General features: G+C 39.1%; 1 protein-coding gene across 1 annotated transcript in view; it reads left to right on the forward strand.

The window, feature by feature from the left end:
* COL4A6 (collagen type IV alpha 6 chain) overlaps window positions 1-24,865 on the forward strand; it is a 411,951-nt gene that overhangs the window by 178,364 nt on the left and 208,722 nt on the right. The window lies entirely within an intron of this gene.

The raw sequence follows: 24,865 nt of genomic DNA on the forward strand, positions 1-24,865 counted from the left end.
AGCAGATCTAAAGATTTCAGGGACAGGAAGCAAAAATTTTTCTAGTGGATCACCACTGGTGATAGTGAGTGTTCCCACTCCCATTTCCACCCCTTGGTTCCTGGACCTGTGAATCCTGGCTAAGGGAAAAACAGCCCCATATAGTGGATGCTGATTCAGAGCATACACAGCTTCCTGGAGAACACTGTCCCAGCCCTGCAAGGTATTGCCACTTAGGTGGCACTGCAATTGGGTCTCCAAAAGGGAATTCCACGGTTCTACCAACCCAGCTGAAGCAGGATAAAATAGGACATCTGTACGTTCCTGGTTTCTTATTCAGCTCAAAAAAATTGACAAGCAATTGCAAATCCCTTTTTTCTTATCTAGTTCCAAAGGAACTAATGCAAAGCTGCAAACAAAATTTCCCTAAAGACCCCAAACCTCCCCAAACCATTGAAACCTCCCCAAACCATAAAAGCTCATAAAATTCTGGGTCCAAAGCAAGCTCTTAGTTTATGATACGAAGCATAGAGTCAAAAAGATTGCTAACCATTTGCCCAAAGACAAATTTTAGGCATGTAGGACAACAAACCAGAGAATTCTGCTAGCTACCTCCTCCTAAAACAGAGAATACCTAGTATTCAAAAGTTACTATAGAAACCTGCTACCAACAAATCTTTCCTATAAAATAAACTAGCCTGCTTCACTCAAGGTGTGTCCCTCCCTTGGGCACATCCACTTAAACCTCTTTTAACATGTACTCCATCTCCTTCTCTTTAATAAACTTTACTACTTATTCTTACTGGCCCACTTGTCTCTAAATTCTTTTAGTTTCAAGACTAAGGAACCCGGATTGGGGCTCAACTAGCACAATTACCCAGGAGCACCAGTTACACAGCTGCCTCTGGATGATGGGGAACATGGCAAGACCAGAGAATTCCATGAACAGGTGCTCATTCCTGCACTTCATTTGCTGTGAAGTGGGTTCCTTGATCAGAAGCAATGCTGTGTGGAATACCATGACGATGGATAAGGCATTCTGTAGGCCAACAGATGGTAGTTTTGGCAGAAGCATTGCATGCTGGGAAGGCAAACCAATATCCAGAGTATGTATCTGTTCCAGTTAGGACAAGTCACTGCCTGTTCTGTGATGGAAGTGGTCCAATGTAATCAATCTGCCACCAGGTAGTAATCTGATCACCTCAGAGAATGGTGCCATATATGGGACTGTGTGTGGATCTCTGCTGCGGGCAGATTGGGCACTCAGCAGTGGCTGTAGCCAGGTCAGCCTTGGTGAGTGAAAGTCTATGTTGCTGAGTTAATGCATAACCTCTATTCCTACCACCATGCCTACTTTGTTCATGAACTCATTGGACAATGGCAGAAGTGACTGGAGAAAGAGGGTGACTTATATCCACAGAATGGGTCATTTTATCCACCTAATTATTAATACTTTCCTATGCTAATGTCACCCTCTAGTGAGTATTCACATGGGACACAAATAGCTTCATGTTTTTTGTCCACCCAGAAAGGTCTATTCACATATGTTTTCCCCAGACATCTCTGTCAATGATTTTCAATCATGCTCTTTCCAAGTCCCTGACCATCCAGCCAAGCCATTAGCAACAGCCCATGAGTCAGTATGCAAATGCATCTCTGGCCAGTTTAACTTCCAAGCAAAATGAACAACCGGGTGCAATGCTCAAAGTTCCACAAACTTGGAAGATTTCCCTTCACCACTACCCTTTAAGGACATCCCAGAAAAGAATTGTAGTGCTGCAGCTCTCCACTTATGGGTCGTACCTGCATATCATGCAGAACCATCTGTAAACCAGGCCGGAGTTTTCTCTTCATCAGTCGACTGACTGTAAGGAATATGCCAAGAGGCCATAGCTCTAGGCTGGGAAAGAGAAAGTAATGTGGCAGGTATTGGGGCCACGAACATTTGGGCCACTTCCTCATGTAACTTACTTGTGCCTTCAGGGCCTGTGCAAGCCCTGTCTCTTCCACACCATTTCCATTTTATGATGGAGTGTTGCTGCTGCATGCCAAACTTTATGGCTTGGTGGACCAGACAACATCCAGCTCATGATAGGCAACTCTGGTCTTATGGTAACATGGAGGCCCATGGTTAAGCATTCAGTCTCTGCTAAGGCCCAGTAGCAGGCCAAAATCTGTTTTTCAAAAGGAGAGTAGTTATCTGCAGAGCATGCTTATGCTTTTCTCCAAAATCCTAAGGGCCTGTGTTGTGATTCTCCTATAGTGACTGCCAAAGGCTCCAGATGGCATCTCTATTTCCCACTGACACACTTCCAGCATCATTGGATCAGCTGGGTCATATGACCCAAGTAGCAGAGCAGCTTGCATAGCAGACTGGACCTGTCACAGAGCTTCCTCTTGTACTGCCCCCCACTCAAAGCTAGCAGCTATACTAGTTACTTGGTAAATGGGCCATAGTAGCACACTGAAATGAGGAATATGCTGTCTCCAAAATCTGAAGAAGCCAAATAAGCATCGTGCCTCTCTTTTGGTCATAGGAGAGGCCAGAAGCAGCAGCTTATCTTTCACCTTAGAAGAAATATCTCGACATACCCCACACCACAGGGTGTGAAATTTCACTGAGGTGGAAGATCCCTGTATTTTTTATGGATTTATCTCCCATATGCTGACATGTAAATACCTTACCAAAAAGTCTAGAGTAGTTGCGACTTCTCACTCACTAGGCCCAATCAACATGATATCATCAATATAATGGAACTATGTGATGTCTTGTGGGAGGCAGAAATGATCAAGGTCCCTGCAGACAAGATTGGGACATAGGGCTGGAGAGTTGATATATTCCTGAAGTAGAACTGTGAAGGTATACTGCTGGCCTTGCCAGCTGAAAGCAAACTGTTTCTGGTGGTCCTTACTAACAACTATTGAGATAAAAGCATTTTCCAGATCAATAGCTGCATACCAGGTACCAGGGGATGTGTTGATTTGCTCAAGCAATGATATCACATCTGGAACAACAGCTGCAATTGGAGTCATCACTTGGTTAAGTTTACAATAATCCACTAAAGTCCTCCAAGACCAATCTTTTTCTGCACAGGCCAAATAGGAGAGTTGAATGGGGATGTGGTGGGAATCACCACTCCTGCATCCTTCAAGTTCTTAAGAGTGACACTAATCTCTGCAGTCCCTCCAGGAATCCAGTATTACTTCTGATTTACTATTTTGCTAGGTAGGAACAGTTCTAGTGGTTTCCATTTGGCCTTTCTTACATAATAGCCTTCACTTCACATGTCAGGGAAGCAATGTGGGGATTCTGCCAGTTACTGAGTATGTCGATTTCAATTATGCATTCTGGAACTTGGGAAATAACTACAGAATGGGTCCAGGGACCCACCGAACCCACTGTGAGACAGACCTGAGCTAAAACTCCATTGATCACCTGACCTCCATAAGCAGTTACTCTGACTGGTTGACCAGAGTTATGTTTTGAGTCTTTAGGGATGATGGAGCTAATCTCACAAATTTATTTCTCAAAGTCTTGGTGAAGGGTGTATTCTCTGGACATTCTTGGGGTGTGTGAGCAGGTCTTTCTTGATGAATCTACTCTAACATTCCAATCTTTCTAATCCTCTGGGTCATCTCTTCTGCATTATACCAGGGAAGTTCTGGCATTTTGACTTCAGGTAATGTTGGCCACCTTTGGATCCATTTTTCAGCCAACCATCCAAATGACTGTTAATGCCCTTTCTAACCCCTCGAGCTACAACATTGAATGCAGAATCTCTGCTTAGTGAGCCCAGATCAATAAATTTAGCTTCATCAAACTTTATATTCCTTCCACCATTATCCCACACCCTTAATATCCATCTCACACATATTCCTCTGATTTCTGTTGATATAGATTGGAAAACTCATGCAGTTCTTTTGGAGTATAGCATACCTCTTCATGGGTCACACTTTGTGTCCCAACAGGCCACCTTTCAGGGCCTATTGGGACTTTGGTCTAGTTATAGGTCTTGAAGAAAAGAGGAGTGGTGGGGGTGGGTCATGAAAAGAATTAGAAGTGTCTTTCAAGCCAATTACCTCAGGGCATTCCATTGCAGTTTCATCTGGTTAAAAAAGATTAATCTCTCCAGACAGAGGAGTGGGGGTTGTTTCCCCAAGGGCAGTGCTAACAGGTTTAGCAGACACGGGAAGGGTTATAACAACTCCTCTGGGCATACTGGAGGCTGGGAAGCTCTTTCCTCAAGGCAGGCTGGAAGTGGGGTGGCTATTTCTTCAGGACAGACAATGACAGGTCTATCTAGCAAAGACTCAGCAGAATCCAGGATTTCCATGTCCCAATTGCCATCATTATCAAGCCATATGCACCCATCCCAAGTTTTAGGACCCCATCCTTTTCCAATCAAAGCCCTTACTTTAACAGCAGACACCCTGTGAGCTTGAGATTTTAGTTTACGTTGTAAATCTTCTACTCATAAAATGATAGTCTCTGTCCGGTTTTCAGAGATCTCAAGTTTGTGATCACAGGAAACAGGATTTCAGAGCACACATGGAAACTTTTATATCTTTCATACAGTGCATAAGTTGAAAATTTGAAGCCTTCAGCTCATCCCTTTCCCTCATCACTATATCCAGCATATCTAACAACAACCAGCAAACATGATTATGCTTCTTAACTCCACAAAACTCCATTAAGGTGTCAAAAGCATGCCCACCCAGAGCCTTGCCTTGTACAAGGGTACAATTAGCAGAGCCTAATGGTGATGTTTTGAGCATCTCTTTTGCCAACTCATGCCATTGTAAGTGCCATCTTGATTATTAGAAACAGAATCATTAGTGCCTTTGAGTCTAATCAGAGCAGAAAATTAATTGTAAAAACCCATTTTTAAGATTCTTTTTCTCAAGAACCACTCCTGGTACCTGTATTAGTCAGGGTTCTCTAGAGAAACAGAACCAACAGGAGAGATCCTGTATATATCCAAAATCTATAAGGCAAGCTGTAAAGCTGGCAACACTAATGAAGGGTCTCAGTGTACTCCACAGGAGAGGTTCACTATCTGAAGAAGTAGTGAAAAATTTTTCCTCTCCCTTAATAATCTTCAGCTGATAGGATTAAACACAGTTGATTATATTGTTCCATCTGTGGTAGATGCTCCCTTGAGCATAAGCGTAATTGGCCACAGCTACAATCAAGTTACTGATGATTTAACAAACAAGCCATGAAATATCCTTGCAGTAACAGGCCAGTGCTTGTCTGACCAGACAACTGGGAACCATTACCTGGCCAAGTTGACACCAGAACCTAATCATCAGAACCATGAACATAAAAAGGACTTAATACCTTTAGAATGAATTAATGCGAAAATGCTACAAGACTATATATGTTAAATGCTTAATTAGTTCCAGGAAAATAGTTCTAGGAGTTTAAACTGGATGGGAGTTGATCAGGGCATCAGGATTTCTGTGCATGAGTTTGAGGGGAGAATTTGTAACGCCTTTATCTAGAGCAGTCAATATAGCATAGCAAGTTGAAAGAGTCATAGCCATTATTGTGGAGAAAATCAGATGGCTCAAAAATAGAGAAGCTGTAACAAGAATCAGATCCAAGGCAAAAGTGTGTGTGAGACAAAAAAGTCATGAGGTCAGAAGCCAAAAAGATTAAAGGGAAGCCAGGAGGTGGAGTGCAAGGCAGGCCAGAGAGGGCAATTCAGGACAAAGGTTGTGAAAAACATGAAGGTATCTGAAGCCTGTATTCTGAGCTATGAAGGCTGAGTAAATGTTCATCCTTGTGACCTAAATTTGTTTATTTCCTAAGTATATTACCATCACACGCAATAGTGGAGGCCTGTCTACTAAGAGTGAAAGCCATGGTCAAGGAAGTGTTATCTGTAGGGTCGTAGAGGAAGAATAGGATTTGGCTCCCACTGCAAGTAGTTGTGAAAATTTGAAAGGCTGAAGTTAGGCTGGGGCCTTGCTCCTAAGAACTGAATTTCTGAGAAGTTAATTATTCTGGGAATAATAAGAGATGTTGGAGGGAGCAAGTATGGTAAAAGAAGAACATATCAAAAAGGAAAGGGGGGTGAAAAGGAAAGGATCAACCAAAGACAGAGCGCAATCAGAGGGGACATTGTAGAGGTCTTAATATTGGGTTTCAGCAAATTGTACAATTCTTTCTATAAATTAAAAAAAAACAACAGCAAGAATGCAGTTTGGGAGTCAGAAGACATTGGTCTGATTTATTCAGAAAGTATGGCGAGCTCTATCCTCAAGCTTCTACCCAGCTTGCTGAACTGCTCCACATATGGGTCCTGATTTTCCTGAAGTCTTCAATTCTTCCCATCAACTCCCACTAACTTCCAAAGTCAGAGTGCTTTTGATTAAAAAGTCTGGTTCCCAACGTTTTTTGCAAGGAGGGTAAAAGTGTATGGCCATAGTAGAAGTTAGGTATAAATGAAAATCAGAAGCACCCATTTTAAAGTACATGAGTCAAATAAGATATCCTATGTCACTCTCTGATGTCTTGTGAAGTTTAGTCTGACATTAGAAATCCTAATTCTCCGGCCCACCCCCTCTTCCTCTTACATACTATAGATAACCCAAACTTCAGTTAAACTTTCAGTCATTTTCAAAACTCAATAATCAGATTAGTGCCTACCTTTATATTAAAGACAGAACCACTTCTAGGACCAGACCAAACAAAGTCCTGCTTACCTGCTCACTTATAATAGTACAGTTTCATTTCTGATAATTACCTTTAAGAATCAAGCATATTACAGAAGGCCTAGAGATAGCTCACCTAAAGGGGTACACAAATCACTCTATCTGACTTTAGTGAAGTGGGTTTGCTGACCTGATTGCAATCTCAGAAGCCTCTCCCATGACTTCCTATACCCTCTAGCAATATTGATAGACGTTTGGATTCCTGAGCAAGACCAGTCTGAGAGAGGCTGTATGTGTGTGCATTGCTAACCCTTTGTAAAGATGATAGCTCAAAGATTAGATTATCATTCCAAAATCCAGTACCTGCTCTGACTCCCCTAAGTCCTTCCACCTCATGTAACTTCACTCTTTAGCCTTAGATCCCATGCCCAGGCATGAACCAGTCTACTGAAACATGAGCAGCTGTCTTGATATGCAAGGGCAATCAGATATTTGAAGAAAATTGATGATTAATCATGTGTCCAAGAGAGCCATAGGGCTTAGGGAATTAAAAGGCTTTTTCTTGTACTTAAATACTGGGAATGCCGTCTCATTCCCATGCACTGATTTCTCTATTATCAGCTGGAAAGCCACCAGCAGATCCCTTGTTCATCTGCCAGGTTACAAACTAGCCCTTCTTTTAAGTCCCACCTTTTATTCCCCTCAGGCTTTGCAATGCTACATTTATTCCAAAAAGAATCTGCTTGGCACAGCTAATTGGACTTATTAGTTCAAAATTACAGTATCACCGCATCAGCCTGCATTTTCCTGGATTTGATTACTGAACCTCATAAAGTATATCTTTGAGCCCTGATGACACTACTTAAAACCCAATGATCGAGCATGCCATACTTTAGAAGATCTCATTAACTACTAAGCATTTCAATCTACTCAATTTATTTTAACCTTTGTTCCCCCATTATTTGTTTATTTCTTGCCCATATTTTTTACTCATCTGTTCATACCCTAGATAAAAGGAGCATCAGACACAAGGTTTTCACAATCACACAGTCACATTGTAAAAGCTATATCATTATACAATCACTTTCAAGAAACATGTCTACTGGAGCACAGCTCTACAGTTTCAGGTACTTCCCTCTAGCCATTCTAATACACCATAGACTAAAAAGGGGATATCACATAATTGGTAAGAATAACCTCCAGAATAACCTCTTGACTCTGAAATCGCTCAGCCACTGACACTTTATTTTCTCATGTCTCTCTTCCCCCTTTGGTCAAAAAAGTGTTTCCAATCCCTTGATGCTGAGTCCAGGCTCATTCTAGGATTTCTGTCCCACATTGCCAGGGAGGTTTACACCCCTGGGAGTCATGTCCCACATACAGTGGGGGAGGGCGGTGCGTTTGCTTGCTGTGTTGGCTGAGAGTGGGATAGGCCACATCTGAGCAGCAAAAGAGTTTCTCTGGAGTTGACTCTTAGGCCTAATTTTAATTAGGCTTAGCCTATCCTTTTCAAGAATAAGTTTCAAATGGGTGAACCCCAAAGTTGAGGGCTCAGCCTATAGATTTCTTTGTCCCCACTGCTTGTAAGAATATCAGAAATCCTCCAAATGGGTAAGTTGAATATGTCCACTTTTCTCCTTAGTTTCCCAAAGGAACTTTGCAATTATTTCTTTATTCACTGCCCTAATTACTATGAAATATATCGGGGCATCCCACTAACCTGGACAAACCAACAAAATCTCACACCCTAGTCAAAATTCCATGTCTTATAAGTGTAACAAACAGATATTACCATCAAGGAGTGAATTTCTCACTAGAGAAATAAGCCTAATCCACAGGAACCCCTCCAAGAACATATACATATATACACATATGAAATAATATACCTGTTCATGTGATATCTCTAAGTGCTCTGAGAGACACTTGAGGTATAAAACAAAGGACTCTGGGGCAGTGCAATGGTGGCTCAGTGGCAGAATTCTCACCTGCCATGCCAGAGACCCGTGTTTGACTCCCAGTGCCTGCCCATGCAAAAAAATAAAAATATTAATAAATGAAATAAAGGACTCTGTCCTGAGAACCAAGAAGTGATGTTTTAGAAACTCTTGTATAATATAACTTCTAATGTTAATATAAAAATAAAGTGGGAGTTACACGGGTGGTTCAGTGGTAGAATGCTTGCCTTCCATGTTGGAGACCTGGGTTCGATTCCCGGACCATATACCACCCCCCCCCCCCAAAAATGGGCCTACTTAGTTCATTCTGAGGTTTCTTGATTAGGGTGGAGGAGAAAAAATAATCAGGGTAGTCTTCATAAAAGGGCTGCATTTTAAAGATGGGTAAAATTTGAATTGATGAGGGGTGGGGAGAGGGAGGAGACTTCACATCCAAGGAGGAATGGAGAGGGGACACTGGGAGTTATGGCAAAGAAATGGGGATGATCCCAGTATTTATGGGCCAGCAAAGAGAAGACTCATAAATGCTTTAAGGAGTGAAACCCACAAAGTTGGGCAAAGGGAACATCATGGACCAATATAATTTTTTAGGGATTTCTATATTTACAATCTAGATTTTATTGTTAAACAATCATAAAACTACTACAACTTGCAACCGTGCTCTTCATGGAAATCTAGTATAGTGGTTAAGAACATGAGCTTTTGAGTTTGAGTTGAATCCTGGTTGTGCTACTTTCTACGTACAGGACCTTGAGTAAGTGGTATAGCTTCTGGTCTCAGTTTTCTCATCTGTTAAATAGAGTTGTTTGGGGATGACATCCTATTTATGATTAGTCTCTCTTTGAACATGTGTTTTTCTAAGAGGGATTAACTTTCTACCTACACAGAATAGAATCATACAGAATTTGAGATGAAAGTGGAAGGGGCAGTGAAAGAAATTACTATCTATGGTGCACTATGCACTAAAATTGTCTTATTTAATTTTCATAACCCTCTCATGAGATAAATATCCTTATTCCCATTTTGGAACTGCAGAAACTGTGACTCACAAGTAACTTGCCCTGCAAGTTACATGAACCCTGAATTATTTAAATGCAAAGCCCATCCTCTTTATAGTTGCTTTAAAGTATTTCTGAGATCTTGTTTTGCTGTTGGCAAAACAGAAACAAGAAAGGTAAACTGAGTTGCCCAGAATCACTTAGGCAGTTAATGATAAAGTTGGGACCAGTTCTAGGATGGCCAGCTCATGTTGCTAAATAATGTAATGTTCCATCAGCTAAAAAAATTAAAAGATTGGGGAGAATCTGAGAATAAATTCCATCACTACCTTAATTACTTCCATTTTATGTTTCAGAGACTTTATTGAAAGACTGTTTTGTCTGGTTAGAAATGAAGCAATTACCTGGTGTCTCCAGATAGATGCCTGAATCTAACCGTATCCACTATTTGATGTTCAGAAGTAGCAAATTCAGTCAGTCCTATCTTATAAGCATGTATTAACTGTGTGCTAATGTGCCAGGCACTGTCCCAGGCTCTAGGAATTCATAGAAGAGACAAAAGTTAGGACAATGTGGAAAAAATGTGACAAAGCACATTGACAAAGGTAGGACAAGGTAGGAAAACAAAGCCACAAGAAAAGCACCGTGAGTGAATTTTTTGGTGTCATTGACATCTGATAATAGTATCAAAGACATTAAGACTTTATAAGTAGAAATTTTACTTAATTCAGAAGGAAAAACTTGCTACTAGGCAGAAATAGACTCCTTCCCTCTTTTAGACTATCCTGCCTGGTTAAATTTATTGATCAAACATATTAATTCAATGAACATTTATTGAATCTTGGCTTCATAATGACAAAGTTATGATGGTCTGATAAGTCTCAAGGTTGCCAGGGTCTTTCCTTAGTCTTAGTCTAATCTCTGGAACCCAGGCTAGAGACAGAAGGTTGCTTGATATAGCTCTGGAGTCAAAACCAAGCACAAGGAAGCTGATAGTTCCCTCTGATTACTTGATTCAGGTCTATTTAAGCAGTGTACTATGGGTTCACACCCCTGGGAGTCATATCCCACATGGGGGGGTGGGGGCAGTGAGTTTGCTTGTTGTGTTGGCTGAGGGAGAGAGGCCACATCTGAGCAACCAAAGAGGTTCTCTTGGGGGTGACTCTTAGGCCTAATTTTAAGTAGGCTTAGCCTGTCCTTTGCCAAGATAGGTTCCATTTGAACAAACTCCAAGATTGGAGTCTCAGCCTACTGCTTTGGTTGCCCCCCTGCTTGTGAGAATATCAAGAATTCTCCACTTGAGGAAGATGAATTTTCCCCCTTACTCACCATTCTTCCAAGGGGACTTTGCAAATACTTTTTTATTCACTATTCAAATCACTCTGGAATTTATCGGGGCATCACTGTGGACAAACCTACAAAATTTCATGCTCTACTCAAGGTTCCGTGTACTATGGTGTTCAATTAAGCTGTCCACATAAGTTATATTAGGAAATGCACTAGTCAAAATATAAATTTTGTACCAAATAAGCATTTTTTGCTTTAGGCTCACACATAAGTTAAAGTTTTAAAATATGAATTACTATGTATTTTCAACACCCTGCAGTATTGACATTCCTTTGTTCTTCCTTATGCAAAAACGTTTTTAAATTTGTACATTTAGTCACTATCATTATACACACTAGGTATTCCTAGATTATACCATCTCAGTCTTTATCGTCTGTCTTTCCTTCTGATTTCATTTGGGTCCCCATGACCTAAAGATTTTAATTGAAGTATCTACCTGACTTAAAGTTGATCCCACAAAAGCTCAATCCTTGTTTCATTCTACTTTATGCCCGTAAAACTTTAGGTCCCACTTTCTCTGCCCAGAACTTTACTGTGGGTGTTCCTCCAGGTTTTATCTGGGCCTCTTCTCTCTCTGCACAATCTCATCTATATACAACTCTATGTTTCAGCTAAAATCTCTCTTCCAAGCTCCAGGCCCATATGAATCTAACTGCTTAAGCATGTCTCCTTGGTTATACACATGTATCTCAAACTCAGCATGTCCAAAATCAGAGTTGTCTTTTACATGCATGCAATGCACAGAAACACAAATTCCTTTTATTCCATGCTTCCCCATCTCAGCAAGTGGTGCTCTCATTCTCCCTGTTGCTTGAGCTGAAGGAATCATCTCTGACTCCTCTTTCTTCCTCACCACCCACATCTAATCATATTCCTTGTTAATTTAACTATTTACCAACTTCAGAACCTAAATTATTTTGCTGAACAATTTTTTATTATAGAAAATGTCAAACATATGCACAATTGAATGCTACAATGAAACTCCATGTACCAACTGTCCAGTTTCAAACTTACCAATTCATAGACAATCTTGTTTCATCTATCCCTACTTCTCTCCACTTTTGATTACCTTGAAAGAAATGCCAGGCATCATTTCATCTGTATTTCATTATGTATCTCTTAAAGATAACTTATGAAAACATCCAAAATCTCATTATCATACTAAAAAAATTAACGTAATTCCAAAATATAGTCAAATATCCAGTCAGTGTTCACATTCCCCCATTATTTTGTAAGTGCTTTTGTTTCCATACATTTGAGTATCCTAATAAAGTCTCTACATTACGATTGGATAATAAGTCTACATCACTTTTAATCTATAGTTTCTCCTCCACTTCTTCTCTTTCTATTAGAATTTTTTTTGCTAAATAATCCGGGTCATTTGTCTGAAAAGGAGTTTTCCATAGTCTGGATTTGTTGATTGCCATTCTCTGTCAACTGTATTTATTATAATATTAATAAAAATTTTTGGTAGTTAGTTCTAGAAACTTGCTCATACCCAATCCCTTTCTTACTCTCTGTCTCTGAATCTTTTCTTTCTCTCTCCAAAACCATTTTATCAGGTGGTATTTTGTTCTTCCATCAGAAGGCATAACATGTTTGCAATGTTTGCTTTTCTCTCTTTCTGTGATGTTAGCAACTGTTGATGTTCATGTCCTTGATCCATTACTTCATTAGAGGTTGGAAGTGTTAATTATATAATTTCATCTTTTCTTGTGTGTTCTAGAGTGCTAGCTGCTGGAATGCAATATACCAGAAACAGACCACTTTTAAGGGTTTAGTAAGTTGCAAGTTAACAGTTTTTAGGCCATGGAAATGTCCCAATTAAAGCAAGTCTATAGAAATGTCCAATCTAAGGCATCCAGGGAAAGATACCTCAATTCGAGAAGGTTGATGAAGTTCAGGGTTTCTCTCTTAAGTGGAAAGGCACATGGCAAACACTGACAGGGTTTCTCTCTTGGCTGGAAGGGGACATGGTGAACACAGCATCATCTGCTAGCTTTCTCTTCTGGCTTCCTGTTTCATGAAGCTCTCCAGTAGGCATTTTCCTTCTTCATCTTCAAAGGTCACTGGATAGTGGACTCTGCTTCTCATGGCTATGTTGTTCTGCTCTCTCTGATTCTCCCACAGTCTCAAAAATGTTTCCTCTTTTATAGGATTCCAGTAAACTAGTCAAGACCCAACCAAATGGGTGGAGACACAGCTCCACCTAATCCAATTTAACAGCCATTCTTGATCGAGTCACATCTTCAGGGAGATGATCTAATTACAGTTTTGAACATACCATACTGAATAGAGATTAGAAGAAACAGCTGCCTTTACAAAATGGAAGTAGGATTAAAACATGGCTTTTCTAGGGTATATACATTCTTTCAAAGTGGCACATTATGCATTCATCAGCTTAAATTTTTTTTTTTTTGGTTACCCTGAGTTCTACTTCATTTAGGAAAAGCATGATAAATACTTTATTCTACCTCCTCTCTTATTAAAAAGAACAATTATTCTCTAACATCCTCCAAAGGTGGCCAGTGAGGATTTTTTATGTGGGAGGGGTGGGGATGTACCATTATGAACTCATGTATTTTACATATTTTATGCATTTCATTAATTGCTATTATCATTATTGATGCTAAAGTCACCACTTATTTGGCCAATGGAGCCTATTCAGATTGGCTCCTGAATCCTTTTGAGTAACCATAATAGTGTGGCATTTTTAAATTGAGATTTATTGAAGTATAACAGAAACACAGTAAACTGCACATATTTAAAGTATAAAATTTGATGTTTTGGTATATGTATACTCACAAAACCATCACCAAAATCAAGATAATGAGCATATCTATCACCTCCAAATGTTTCCTCATATGCCTTTGTAATCTTTTCCCTCATGCCTCTCTACTCCCTCCATCTCCAGGCAATTATTGTTTTCTGTCACTATAAATTAATTTTTGTTTTCTACAATTTTATATGAATTCATATATAGAGCGTGTAAACTTTTTATGCTGGTTTATTTTACTTAGCATAATTATTTTCAAATCCATCCTTGATGTTACCTGTTATCAAAAATTATTTATGAGATATGTGATTTGAAAATATTTTTTCTTTGACTTCCGGAGAAGATGGCGGTTTAGTAAGACGCGCGGGTCTTAGTTCCTCCTCCAGAAAAGCAACTAAAGAAACAGACACAATACGAAACAGCTCCTGGAGCCACGACAGAGACCAAAAAGACAGCGTACCCCATTCTGGAACCGCTGAACGGGCAGGGAGAATCCGCTGCGGTGAGATACCCGAGGGGCACGCGTTTTCCCGGCTGGGGTGGTTGGCGACTGGTGACTGGGGTCCCCGCCACGCACGTGGCTCCCCGGTCTGACTGGGAATGTTGGATAGTGGGGCCCTCCCACCACACTTGGCGTCTCGGGCCAGCTGGGCAATTTGGACCGGCACTCCCCCAAGCTGCGTCGGCCGGCGACCCCCCCCCTCCACGCGCGGTTTCCCGGGCCGACTGCGAGATTCGGATTGGCAAGTTAAAGGAGCCACAGCATCTTTTACTGGTGGGCCCCGCAGACAGACGAGTGCCACGAGCGCCACCTACTGGGCAGGAAAAGAAAAACAGAGCCCAGAGATTTCACAGAAAAACCTTTCAACCAGCCGGGTCCCACACCCAGGGAAATCTGATCAAATGCCCAGACACCAGCAGAAAATAATGGATGACGCTCGGAAAATTGAAGATATGGCCCAGTCAAAGGAACAAACCAATAGTTCAAATGAGATACAGGAGCTGAGACAACTAATGCTGAATATACAAACAGAAATGGAAAAACTCTTCAAAAACCAAATCAATAAATTGAGGGAGGACATGAAGAAGACATGGGCTGAACAAAAAAAGAAATAGAAAATCTGAAAAAACAAATCACAGAACTTATGGGAGTGAAGGACAAAGAAGAAAAAATGGAAAAAACAATGGATACCTGCAATGGTAGATCTAAAGAGACAGAAGCTACAATTAGTGAACTGGAGGGTGGAACATCTGAAATCCAAAAAGAAACAGAAACTATAGGGAAAAGAATGGAAAAATTTGAGCATGGGATCAGGGAACTGAATGACAATATGAAGCGCACAAATATACGTGTTGTGGGTGTCCCAGAAGGAGAAGAGAAGGGAAAAAGGAGGAGAAAAACTAATGGAAGAAATTATCACTGAAAATTTCCCAACTCTTATGAAAGACCTAAAATTACAGATCCAAGAAGTGCAGCGCACCCCAAAGAGAATAGACCCAAATAGGCGTTCTCCAAGACACTTACTAGTTAGAATGTCAGAGGTCAAAGAGAAAGAGAGGATCTTGAAAGCAGCAAGAGAAAAACAATCTGTCACATACAAGGGAAACCCAATAAGACTATGTGTAGATTTCTCAGCAGAAACCATGGAAGCTAGAAGACAGTGGGATGATATATTTAAATTACTAAAAGAGAAAAACTGCCAACCAAGACTTCTATATCCAGCAAAATTGTCCTTCAGAAATGAAGGAGAAATTAAAACATTTATAGACAAAAAGTCACTGAGAGAATTTGTGACCAAGAGACCAGCTCTGCAAGAAATACTAAAGGGAGCGCTAGAGTCAGATACGAAAAGACAGAAGAGAGAGGTATGGAGTAAAGTGTAGAAAGAAGGAAAATCATATATGATATATATAATACAAAAGCCAAAATGGTAGAGGAAAATATTATCCAAACAGTAATAACACTAAAAGTTAATGGACTGAATTTCCCAATCAAAAGACATAGAATGGCAGAATGGATTATGACCCAGCAACACCACTGCTAGGTATCTACTCAAAGGACTTAAGGGCAAAGACACAGACGGACATTTGCACACCAGTGTTTATAGCAGCATTATCTACAATTGCAAAGAGATGGAAACAGTCAAAATGTCCATCAACAGACGAGTGGCTAAACAAACTGTGGCGTATATCTATGATGGAATATTATGCAGCTTTAAGACAGACTAAACTTATGAAGCATGTAATAACATGGATGGACCTAGAGAACATTATGCTGAGTGAGTCTAGCCAAAAACTAAAGGACAAATACTGTATGGTCCCACTGATGTGAACCGACATTCGAGAATCAGCTTGGAATATATCATTGGTAACAGAGACCAGCAGGAGTTAGAAACAGGGTAAGATAATGGGTAATTGGAGCTGAAGGGATACAGACTGTGCAACAGGACTAGATACGAAAACTCAAAAATGGACAGCACAATAATACCTAAGTGTAATGTAACTATGTTGGAACACTGAATGAAGCTGCACCTGAAATATAGTTTTTTGTTTGTTTGTTTGTTTGTAAAAAATATATATATATATTTTTTCTCAGTCTGGAGTTTGTCTTTACATTCTCTTAAGAATATTTTTCAAAGAGCTGAAATTCTGTATGTGGATACATCCAATTTGTCTCTTTTTTTCTTTTAAGACTAAAGCTTTTAATGTTGTACCTAAGAAGTCTTTGCCTAATATAAGGTCACAAAGATTTTCTCCTGTGATTTTTGCTGGAAATTTTAAAGTTTTAGGTGTACATTTAGATCTACTAAACATTTTAAATTTATTTTTGTATATGGTGCAAGGTATAGATCAAAGTTCGTTTGCTTTATTTATTTATTTTGCATAGAGATGTCCAATTGTTTCAGCTCTGTTTGTTGAGGACTGTCTTTCTCTACTGAATTGTCTTTACAGCTTTGTCAAAAATCTTTAGATCATATATGTGTAGGTCAATTTCTGGGCCCTCTATTCTGTTCCATTGATGTATTTGTCTATTTTTATGCCAATAACACAACTGTCTTGATTGCATTAGCTTCATGATAAGTGTTGAAGTCAGGGCACGTTAATCTTTGATCTTTGTCTTTCTTTTTCACTTATTTTGGCTATTCTAGGTCCTTTGCATCTCCACGTACATTTTAAAGTTGCAGCAAATCTATGATGATCAATTGGGGAAAGCATGATATCTTAATATCTTTCCATTTATTTAGATGTTCTCTAATTTTCTCAGCAATGTTTTGAAGTTTCATAATGTACAAGTATTGCACATATTTTGCCAGTTATCTCTTAGTTTTCCATTTTTTGATACCATCATAGATTGTATTTTATTTCCATTTCCATTTGTTTATTGTTAGTATATAAAAATATATTCGATTTTTGTATATTGATCTTCAATCATGCAATCTTACTAAACTTACTTATTCTAGTGGATTTTTGTAGATTTCATAGTATTTTTTTTACATAGATGATCACGTCATCTGTGAATAAATAATTTTACTTCTTTTTAATCAGGATGCATTTTTCCCCATGCTTTATTACACTGACTAGAACCTGCACAATATTGAATAGAAGTATAAAAGTGAACAGACATCTTTGCTTTATTCTTAGTCTTAGCAAGTTTTATCCAGTCTTTCACCATTAGGTATAATGTAGGGTTTTTTATAGATGCCTTTTAGCAAACTGAAGAAGTTTCTTTCTATTCCTAGCTTGCTTTGAACTTTTATCAGGAATGGAGGCTGGATTTTTTTTCAGATGTTTTTCTGCACCTATTGAGATGATCATATGCTTTTTCTTTTTTGATCTTGCTTATATGGTGGGTTACATTGATTGGGTTTTGAATATTAAACCAACCTGCCATTCCTGGGATAAACAGAACTTGGTAATGGTATACCATCCTTTATGTGTATTGTTGGATTCATTATTTAGAGTTCTAAAGGATATTGGTCATAGTAATGCTGGACTCACATGATGAGTTAGGAAATAATCCCATATCTTTAATTTTCTGGAAGAATTTGTGTAGAATTAGTATGATTTTACCCATAAATATTTGGTGGACATCACCAATGAGGTGATCTGGGCATGGATTTTTTTCATAAGGAAGTTTTTAACTATAAATTCAATTTCTTTAATAGATAAAGAGCTATTGGGATTATCTATTTCTTCTTTAGTGATTTTTGGTAGGTTGTATCTTGCAGAAGTATCAGCAAAGATGTGCCTTGAGCCTTTCTATGGAGGTGTTTTGTGAAATCAGTTTTGCATATCACTTTGCCTGGAAACAAAGAGGAAGCAGATGAGTTTCACAACAGTGAAACATGGAGTCAGTGACAGAAATATTGGATCAGTCCTTTGTTTTTGGTCTTTGGATCAGCCTGAGAAATTTGACTCATGTTTTAACTTTGCTTAAGACTTATAATGCTTTATTTTTTAACATGGTGTTTTTTAAAGTCCTTTCCCACCAACTAAATAGACTAGTCAAATAGTTCATACTTTCCACCTATGAGAAGGGATTAGGGATATTTCTCTTAATTTTAGAATGCAGACATACATAAAGTGGTTTGTCTTGCTCACCCTGCAGTTCTGAAAAGATTTACAGATTAAAATTGCAGCTGTAAAATTAGTTAAAAGCAACCTGTTATTCTTGGCAAATGATGACAAAGGTCCTAGTCTGGTATTTACTGAGTTTTGTACTTTGCGAGGTTATGTCTCTCATTGTTTCCTTTAGTTCTCAGGGATGATTTTGCTATAAGCCATCCTATTTTCCTGGTTCAGAGCCTCCTTACCATGTCTTTTTTCCCATCTCTGAGTAATGTGGAACATCTTTAGTCTCATTGACCACCAGTGGGCCTTAAAGACTGTCTAGTGCATGAATTAAATATTATCTACTTAGTAACTGCCTTTATGTAAGTGACCACTATTTATCTCCCATTTTCTCTCTGTCTAAGAGTTGCTACTACAGGTGTACTCCAAACGGACTCATTGTCCGTCTCAACTGGGAATTTATTAGACTCCCCCTCCCTAGAATAAAACACAGAAATGGCAGTGTCCTTGACCAGTTGGACTCAGTAGCAGATGAGTTACTGTTAGATAGGGTGTTTTAAGCAGGCTGCAGCCTCTTTCCTGGAACCCAGCCCTTCCTACTCCTGTAGGTTCAACTCTTAGGGAGGCTCTTAGGGAGCCATTTAAGTCTCTTATCCTAACTTAGGCCCAAGATTAGAAAAACTAAAGAATTTTGTTTCCAACTTGGAGTGATTTTCCTAAAGACATCATATTATAAATGAATGGTATGGCTCTGGGCCAGGCTGCTAAAGTCCACAACATTCATTGCATACCTCAAATCTAGTAACAAGAGTAAGCTCACAGAATGTAGAAGAACATTCAGCCCCACCTTGCATTGCATATCTGGGGAAACTGAGGCCTAGCCTACCCACCCTAAATAATGTTGGATATCTTCATTGGAAAACTGTTACCGCAGTTTCTGTTAAGCAGTCAAAAGGGGAGGTTGTTAGAGTGGGCAACCATAATGAGACATAAACAGTGCTATTTGGGGAGAAGACAGAAGATGACGTTTAAGTAAAGATGTGTGAAATGTATAGAATATGAAATATATCTCAATAAAACTGTTACAAAAGGAAAAGAAAGGCTATGACTAAGATTTCCAGAGAAATTGATGGGATGATGAAACACATTCCAGGAAAATGGAATAGCAGATAAATAGACTTCTGAAAAGGTAGGTGAGCCTGATTTAGTCATAGTCCTTAAATGTCATGCTTGGAATTTATACTTTGCAGGTAATAAGGAGTCATCAACGTTTTTTGAGAAAAGGACATAATCAAATCAGTTTCAGAAAGTTAGGTTTTAGCATCTCCAATGATATTTCTCATTTTCTTCTTTCTATTATAGTTATTTCCTTCACTAGGCTTGAGTTTCTTGAGTGCAAATAATGTTTTTTAAATATTTGTCTTTTTTCCATAGTGCCCAACATAGTGTCTTTATACACAGCTGGTGTGCATTAAAGGCAGCCTACAAATCAATGAAGTGAACTTGGCATGAGAAAGCCTTGGTTTTAGTCTTGCCCATTTCTGGTTGTGTCCCTTCAATTTAAATATCTTAGGTTAATTCATTTTTCTCCATCCCAATCGCCATATTCTTGTTTTGGCCATCATCTCCTCTCACATGAATCATTGAAACAGTCTCCTAATTGATCTCCCTACATCACTACCACAGCCTCCTCTACACTGTCTATAACTGTCACTACTAGGAAAATTTTTCTAGAACACCATCTAATTGTATTATACCCTGCTTAAAATTATTCAGTGACTTTCTATCACTCTGAGGATGAAAACCAACCTCTTTAATATGGTCTAAAGTATCTACATGAGCTGGTCTTTGCCGGTTTATACAGCATCTTCTTATGTCACTCTACCCTTTGCTTTCTTGCTTCAGTCACCCTGGCTTTTAGTTTCTCTTCTCTTTTACCACAGGGCCTGTGCATATACTGTTCCCTCTACTTGGAAGATTCCATCTTACTCCCAACCCTTGATCTAGTTAATGCATTCTTCAGACATCAGTTTAAACCATACTTTCTTAGATAAACCCTCTGGCCCTGGGATCCTTCTGACTGGCTAGGGATGATTCCAAATAATCATATGAAGTCCAGGATGCCTGTTCCTCGTCCCACCTTGTCCCGGTCAGTTGTGTTTGTGTATGTATATACACACAGTTGGGCAGACTTTGGAGGAAAATGCTTTTCTGAACTACACCACAATGCCTAGTGGCAGCTTCTTCCCTAATATAAAGTGTGGGTGTCAAGTCCCACCTGGAAGTTTGTCAGCTCCCACAGGTCACTTCCTTCCCTTTCCTTTCCAGAGTCTTTCATTCATAAACTCATAAGGAACTGTTATTAGCAGGCAAGAAATGCATATTACACAGAATCCTGCTTGGTTTAATATGTTGGTACGTGTGTATGTTAAATTTCAATGAAGAGGTTTTGCTTTAAAATTGCTCAAAGTAAAGCCCACTGTGCTATTAGCACAAAATACAGAAACCTAAGATGATGGTAAAGGTGGTCTGACTTAGTGGAAGAGCACTAAGATTTTGAGTCAAACCTGGGTATGTATTTATGCTACTCCTTTATTTTGTGACCTTGGACAAACTACTTAAAACCTCTAAGCCTGTTTCTTTATCTGTGAAATGATGATGGCAATAGTGCCTACCTCACAGTGTAGTTGGGACATTCAGTTAGGTAACAAAAGCAAAGTACTTAGCCAGGCACATAACAGATGCTCAACGAATCATAGCCAATATTATGAATGCAGCCCCAGGAGTAGGTCTCATCCAACCAAAGAGGCTTCTCTGAGTTTCTGAACTCTGAGATCACCCACAGATAATGAAGATTATCAGAGGCCCTTTCTCTACATTTTTTCCCTGACATTGCAGTTTCAGGCTAATTCTTGAAACTAGTAGCAGTGGGTCTAATAGAAAACAACAGGCAGAGAGTGTGGATACCAGGTTTCTCATTCTAATTCTGCTTAACTTCCTATGTTGGGGAAGTTACTTAACAGCTCAGTCTCCATTTCTTTATTTTTATAATAGGAATCATTATCTGAGTGATCACCTATTAAGTACCTCCATCCACATTATTAGATCCCTGAAATATAAATAATCCTAACATATATTGAATAAACGATATGTGCGCAGCACTCTGCTGGAGGCTTTATATGCATTATTTGATTTTTAATAATCTCACAAAGTCCTATGAAATAAAATATAATTATCCCCATTTTACAATTGAGGACATTGAGGCTTAGAGGGTTTATATTGCTTTCCCTTATGATGAACAAACCAAGGTCTTAATCTCAGAGGAACTTTCTAGGAGGGTCGGGGAAAATACAAATAAATCATGTGATTCATTGTAATGGTATGTATGTGCATATGTCTCTACACATACCCATACAGCTAACATAGGTAGTTTGGATTTCTGGTAAGAAAATAAATTAGATACATAAATGTGAACAATGCTCCAAAGAAATATAAAGTTGTTAAGACAGGATAGTTTTATTATTTTGTATAAAGGCCAGAATCGAGAAGCTTATTTAAACAACCATTTTCTTAGATTGTAATCACTCACAGCAGTCACATCTGTTCCTGAGTTGTAACGGTTATTTCTAAATTCTGAGATGCTGAGCTCTTTGTATATAACCTGATCAATCTCTGGAATGTTGAGTATCTGTATAATACCTGAGACTCAGACCTAGAATCCTGCAGCTCTGAAAGTCACTGTTACCCCATACAAAAACTGTTTTAAAAGCTGAAAAAGAGGTGAGACTTCAATTAGAGATATGAATGAAGCAGATCTGGCTAGGACTAACATAAATCAGACTAAAGAGTAAAGGATGATATTGGCTGTGTTTTTAAACTTCAACTTCTGTGTGAAACAAAAGGAAGAGATGTTGATTTCGTGCAAAATTTTATATTATCCGTAGGACACTGTGTAGTTTATCTTCTGTGGTCAGTTTATTCGAACAGTATAATGACATGGAAACTTGAAGAGAGAGTAAAATCTTGTTGGTTGGTACAGGTTAGTGTGATGCCCCAAAACATCCCAGAGTAATTTGGGCAGAGAATAAAAAAGCATTTGCAAAGCCCCTTTGAGGGACTGGGGAAAATGTGGAAATATTAAACTTCCCTACCTGGGAAATTCCTGATATTCTCACAAGCATTGGTGACTGCCAATTTGATTGACCAAACCCTCGATCTTGGGACTTACCCTTATCAGACTTATTCCTGCAAAGAAAAAGCTGAGCCTACTGTAATTATGCCTAAGAATCACCCCCAGAGAACCTCTTCTGTTGCTCAGATGTGGCCTTTCTTTCTAAGCTATCATGGCAGGTGAACTCACTGCCCTCCCCACTGTGTGGGACTTAACTACCCAGGGGTATTAAATCTCTGTGGCAACCTGGTCCCAGCATTATGGGATTGAGAAAGCCTTCTTGACCAAAAAGTGAGAAGAGAAATGAACCATAGTAACATTTCAGTGACCAAGGGATTTCAATTGCAGTCAAGAGGTCATTCTGGAGGTTATTCTTATGCATTATGTAGATATCCCTTTTCAGTTTATGGTGTATTGCAGTGGCTGGAGGGAAGTACCTGAAACTGTTGAACAGTATTCCAGTAGCCTTGATTCTTGAAGATGATTGTATAACTATATAGCTTTTTTGATGTGACCATGTGAGTGTGAAAACCTTGTAGCTGACACTCCCTTTATCCAGTGTATGGACAGATTAGTTTAAAAATAAACAAATAAATAATGGGGGGATAGGGACATGTGATATTTTGGGTGGTTTTTTTTTCATTGTAAATTTTATTTTTGTTCTTATCTGTACTTTTAGGAGTACTGAGAATGTTCAATAATTGATTGTGGTGATGAATGCACAACTATATGATGATACTGTGAACCATTGATGTACACTTTGAATGATTATATGATATGTGACTAGGTCTCAATAAAATTGCATTTTTAAAAGACAATCACTTACTGAACTAATTCCAAAAATATGTATTACATTCCAACAGCTGTCTTGTTTTGTACTATGTAGACTATTAACATGCCCTAGTCTCTTTGTAACATCACCCCTTTCTTTTTCTGAGACATGGTCACAAACCTAAGGTGGTTGACATGTCCTTACAATTACTCAACTCCACCAGGACCACTGATCCTACTGCCTTTCTACTGCCTATTAAACACCTTCTGTTCTCAATTCTTTCCTTAGCCAGCCTGGATTCCATGGTCCGTATATTTCCATATACCCTTGACTACCTTGTTCTGCTTTTCTTTTATCATTTTCACCTAGCAGATTCCAACCCTGGTTAAATCAATCTTATCATCTAATCTGCATCTGTACCCATACTGGTGAACAAAGCTGAAGAAAACCCCACAGTCCTTCAACTGGTCTTCCTTTAAGTCCATGAGGACTAACCTCATGTGGGCTCTTAGTACTGCCTTGCAGCCCTACTACATTCCTTAGTTCATGCATTCTTCTATTTTGCTAATCAACCGTCTCACACCTCATGTCTCCTCAAACCCCCAATACCTATTCCCCATACCTTATCTCAGCTGAGGACCTCGGTTTGTGTTTCAGTGGGGGAAAAACTATAAAGAAGGAACTTCTGCATGCTCCTACCACCACACTGATCACCTATCTGCATCTAGTTTTTTTTTTTTGGTCCATGGTCCAGAAATTGAACCTGGGTCAATTTTGCTAATCATCTAATCCCACATGGAACATGGGCATTCTAACCACTGAACTACCTGTGCACCTTCCCATTGACTTTTTAAACTTCTTTTTATTTTGTTTTTTTGTTTGTTTGTTTATTTTCTTTTATTCCCCATTCACTTTTGAACCCATTGCAATCCAATTTTCACCCCATCAAGCTCCTGAAAATGTTCTGGTTCAGGGCATCCCATTGCTAGATCCATTGGTATGTACTCATGCCTCTTTTTATTTGATTTATCAACAATTTAACACTGGATTCATCTCTCTTTCCTTCTTGAAAGACTTTCTTCACTTGCCTTCCAGGATCCCTCTCTAAATGGGTTTTCCACCTACCTCATCTAGTTTTGTGGCTATATGCATGATTGGGAACAGGTACAGTGTCACCAAATAATCCCTGTGCTCTCCTACTTTCCCAGCTGTTAGGTTGTTCCATGTATCTAAATATCATTAAGGGTAATATGAGCACAAGGGATGCTTCACTTCTACTCAGGAGCAGTTTAAAGCAAGTATAAACTTCTGAAATGGTGGAGTTGCTAGGCAAAAGCAGCTTGTAAATCCATTTACCTTTGAAAAAAATCCACTAAGGAGAGCTTCCTGGCCCTCATCAGATTGTGACATTAGTGAGAAATAAATATGATTGTGTTAAACCGTTAAGATTTGGGATTTGTTACCACAACATAATTGAGTCTATACTGACTGAGATAACGCATGCAATTCTCCAAGCTAGCCATCCTCCTGAACTCCAGACTGCCATAGCTAACGATTGACTCAACTTTTCCATTTAGATGTTAATAGATGCATCAGCTCTAAGTCAAAAACAAGAATTCCTGATGCCCCCCCCAA

Source organism: Tamandua tetradactyla, chromosome X (assembly GCF_023851605.1).
Source record: "Tamandua tetradactyla isolate mTamTet1 chromosome X, mTamTet1.pri, whole genome shotgun sequence".
NCBI lineage: Eukaryota > Metazoa > Chordata > Mammalia > Pilosa > Myrmecophagidae > Tamandua > Tamandua tetradactyla.